This window comes from Leptinotarsa decemlineata, unplaced genomic scaffold, assembly GCF_025532065.1.
Source record: "Leptinotarsa decemlineata unplaced genomic scaffold, Ldec_3_MD MMD2_tig00000035_RagTag_RagTag, whole genome shotgun sequence".
NCBI classification, from domain to species: Eukaryota; Metazoa; Arthropoda; class Insecta; order Coleoptera; family Chrysomelidae; genus Leptinotarsa; species Leptinotarsa decemlineata.
The window spans coordinates 18,516,919-18,521,942 of NW_027412540.1; positions in this window are offsets into that span (position 1 = coordinate 18,516,919).

The following is a 5,024-nucleotide window of genomic DNA, read 5'->3' on the forward strand; positions in this document are numbered from 1 at the left end:
CCAAAATAAAATATATTTAACAGTTTATGAGAATTTTTTTATTATTTGCTTCTAGAAAATTACGACTTTAAGACTCGAAATTTTGACTTTGAACTCGAAATTGCGAGATTGAAGTCGTAATTTCCGATTCAAAAATGAAATTTCTAGTTCAAAGTTGAAATTTAGTGCCTAAGGTTGAAATTTCAAGTCCGTAGAATACCTACTCTCTTTCCTTTGTTATATTAACAATGAAACAAACTGTAATTACGAACAACCTACGTCTTCATTTTCATATTTTTAGGTGTGCAATGTGTAATGAGAGAAGACAGAAAAAAATATTTGCTTGGAAAAACTCAATATTTACCTAACTTCGCAATGGGTAAATATGTCAATATTGATCTGATGAAGAAAACAATTCTTGAAAAAAGAGTTTATGGAAAAATCATCACTTGTTTACTTTGTAGTAAATGTTCAAGTGGTAGCAAAACCATATGTAAATTTCTGGAACTTCAACTAGCGTTTCCTAATATGACTAATAACCAGTCCGTGCAAAGCTTATTGTTAAATCATCTCAAAATGGAACTCTTAACAGTAATAGGGGAGCTCAAGCGGGGATTTACTAAAGCGCGGTAGATTAATATACAGAGGGATACCTTGTACCCGGTTAAGTACCTCCACCAAATATGAGCCCAATATATAAGGCCGCCTGTGAGGGATAAAGGATCAGATTAGTAAAAAAAATTGATCATCAGAAATTCTCGAGCGCGTCAGATTGAGGTAAGGTGAGTTAATTACCTGCTCAAAAGTGTATATTCCAGTAATCTGACAATTTGAGAGTGACGTAAAGAAAGGGGAGGGCAGCAAAGTTGTAATAAATAACGTCATTTCGACATTCTCGAGAGTTACTAATTTTTTTTATTTTGAAGGAAATAATTCAAGGATAACGAAAAATATATAATCTGACGATTTCCGCAAGCCGAAATAACAAAAATTCGTCGATGAAGTTTAATGCGTGCAGCTATGTGAGACCTATATTTCCCTCTCCAAGTTTCTATTCCTCTATTCTCTATTCACTTTTTTTCTATCTATTACTCTCTCAAACCGTCCCCACTCTGAATTCTGTTGCCATGACGCTATCACAGCTGATCACAGAGACTCGTTCGTGATGAAGATGAAGATGATGATTAATTAAGAAATTAAATATATAAGTTTGAAAATGTCCTTATAGGACGAAACTGCAGTAACGTTAGTTACAAATGAAAGTGGTAAAACACAATTGATTATAAAAAAATAATTTTTTTGAGCATTTTTTTTAAATTATTTTCTTATAAATACAAGTATTCTACTTAAAAAACATACACTTATTTATTTGCATGCTATTTCCTGAGCTTTTCAATTAATTAAGTTCAATGAATTAAAAAAATTAAAAAAAAAATATTGTTTTTGTCAGATTAAGCGAATCCCTCTAGATAATCGTCAGATTATGAGATTGCACGTCTAAAACATAAAGATGAACCATATATACCCTAATCTGATGCGCTTGAGTATTTCAAAATGGCGAATTTTTTCTGTACATTATAATAATGGCCGCGAGTTTGCGTCAGATCGAAATCGTCAGATTATTGAATGAGAGCTTTTTTTTGTTGCACCTAACACCCCCTTAGAAAATTTGACGCGCTCGATTATTTTTTTTTCTTTTCACTTTTAACCCTTACGTACAACCACCCACATCATGCAAACGATCAGATTAACATACCAACATTATTGAAAATATGTAGGACACTGATATCTGACGCGCTCGAGTATGTCCATGCAACAGTATTTTTTTGCAAATTTAAAAATCTATGGCAGTTTCCCCCACCGATGAAAAGGTATATATTATATAACATTTTTTTCTTCTTATCATCTAAGCTTTGCAACCTAATATGTATCAATGACGCTCGAGTAAATCCCCATTTTGCATCGTGGGCTCCCCTGCTACAAGTGATGATCAACTGTATTGCCAAACTAACTGACTGTTATAAAAAAACTGAGTATAGCTGAGTCACCAGTCAATCTAATAATAACACTGATGATTTTCAAATATGAGTCAACTTCTGACGGAAGCACCAAACTGTTACGAAGGTGCGAAATAGATGAACACTTCCATCTAGCAGACCACTATTATAATCTTCATGCAGTCATTGTTCACTGCGGCTCTGGCGTTGAATCTGGTCATTATTTCGCCTTGGTCAAAGACGAAACGGACTGGTTTAAGTTTGATGATAGTCGTGTCACTAAGTGTTCTGGCGATGTAGTGAATTTAGTGGAGCGTCTGGAGACACTCTACATTTTGTTTTATGAGAGAGAGGATATTGGCACATCAAAATCTTCAGATGATGTGGTGCTGCAGGTTTTTCCGGGTTGTCCTGCAGCTGAAAAAACAAATGCGCCATTGGAATCAATGAAGTCGCCCCGGAGCGAAAATTAATTTTTGTTGTTGTTTTATGATTTCATGATTTGTATTTTAGAATTATTAAAAGTTCATTAATCATTTTGGAATATTCCGTGAAGTTGTTCTTTACTGATTCTGACTTTGGAAAGTCGAAAATTTGACTTGAATCTCAAATTAAAATTAAGACTTCAGATCCGAAATCTCCAGCTGCTCCTGCGGTACTGTGGTGAGAATTAGTCCAAAAAATTGTTACGTCTTTCCCCCGTGGGTTGACCAATAATTGACTACACTGAATAATCAAACTTAAATTTATTTCACTTCAAAAACAACAAACACTTCAACTAAAAAATTTCAACTATTATTTCAATGTCTATCGCCTTACTAGATTACTTCGCGTACCGCACTGTTACGTCACCTCACTATGTACTTGACTGTCTGAATACGCTTGCAGCCAACGTTTAAATATCGCAATGGAACAGCGTAGAATTTCGCCGAAGTTCTATGGACATCGGTAGCATGTTTCTTGCTCTTTCTCGAGCGGCAGGTAACATTGGATAGTCCCACGCTCTCAGCTACGTCACGTTCGGTTTATGGTTACCAGTGGCGGCCGGCGTTATTTCCTTTCGGGCATGATTTACAACAGTATTCCTGTTATAAGAACAAACTGAAAAGGGAAAAAAAGCTTGAACCAATGGTGCTAGGCAACCTTACTGCAGCCTCTGCGATACTAGGTGACATCCCAGAAAACTCCGTTTTCATTAAAGCTGGTGGCATGAATGTGGTGACCTTATACTGGTGGAAAATGAAAAGTGTGTGAATAGAAAGAAAAGAACTCCTCTATCACAAAATAAGAGTATTGAAAGCTGGCATTCAAAACAGTGGAGAGTCTATGCGGTCCTCACGAAGGTTATAGAAATGTTTGATATTTCTCTCGAACAAGAACCTTGGGACTACAGGAAAAAATATGGAATTGAAAGACCTCAACGGTGAATCCCAAAAAAAATTTATAATCAATCGAAAAGGTTCAAATATTTTACCGATAATCAACTTATGTACTAGGGATGCCTAACTGAATATAACAAAACCCTGAAGAAAATTCTAAGGAGATTAATGAAGAGACCCTCAGACAATCAACCATCTGAGAAGAAAATGTGAGGAGTACAGAAAACAGAGAGAGAGAGAGCTTCTCCAAATGAACTTCAACTCACAATCTCACAAATCTAACAGTTAGGCTGTCACAGAATTATGTTTTTGATAAAAAATTAAAGCGGTCATACAATTTTTCGATACCATTTTTATAGTACGATTCGTCTCAACTCTCAGAATAGGCCTCAGTTTCAACGATTACCCAACGGGCATTCTCTTGAGATCTGAGAACAGGAAAAAGTCGCTGAAGGGCAGATCTGGAGAATAAGGTGGATGCGCAAGCAATTCAAAGCCCAATTCATGCAATTTTCTCATCGTTTTCATTGATTTGTGACACGGTGCTTTTTTTTAAATGAAATCATTTTTCGCGATTTCGTCATTCAATAACGCTGTGTAATAGTCGCTGTTGGTGGTTTTTGCCCTTTCAAGATATTTGATGAATATTATACCATGCCCATTCCAAAACACTAAAAACATAACCTTGCATATTTGCACCTTTGCACATTTTGAAGTCGGTTCACCGCATGCAATCCATTCAGATGACGTTTTTTTTTATTCTGGTGTGATATAATGGAGCATTATTTCATCCATTGTCACATATCGACGCCTAAATTCGGGTATTTTTATGGTGGAACAGCTTCAAACACTGCTCAGAATCATCAAATTGTTGTTGTTTTTGGTCGATTGTGAGCGCTCGCGTGGCACGCTTTTTAAGGCGTCCATTGCGTGCATCATCCTTGGTGCTCATTTCACCTCGTTTAAACTTAGCAAACCACTTATCAAAGGTTGATTCTCCTAGAATAAAGCCTGAATAATGTTTAGGAAGCCAAGCCATGGCTTCTACAGTATTTATTTTCTCGACAAAAAGCAATGCATTTTTTCTTCAAACTAACAAAAGTTACTCCACTAAAAATGTTCTATCCCACAAACTAATAGTCCAACAGCTGAGAAATTTGTTCACACAGGTGTCTTTTAAAGGTTAGGGTTAACTAAAAATCATATGGATTCAATACTAGTAGCGCCATATGTGTGTTAGCCTACGAACTTTCAAGTCCACCTACAATAATAACGTAATCGTAAACAAATTTGGCAGTGAAGCCCTCCAAATGGACGTTCAGGGAGAATCAACAAGCTGTGAAAAAATATCGATTTGGACAAGATTGAGTGTACTGTAAACTCATTTCACTAATATAGGTAAGTCGCTCTGACCAAACGTCATTCATCAAATGATGATACTGCCAAAAAATCGTATCTTCTACTTCAGAATCTCTGTGTAATCCTGTATAACATTCCTGAGTTCTTGACTTGGATGAGAAAATGGTTTACTGGTGAGTATTTCTGGTCACTAACGCCAAATTGCTGTATAATCGCTTGGTGATAGTTGAAGTAAGATAAATTTGAATGAATATGTACTTTCATAACCAGCCGTTTCAAAGTGGAATTGCAATAACAGATTACGAAATGG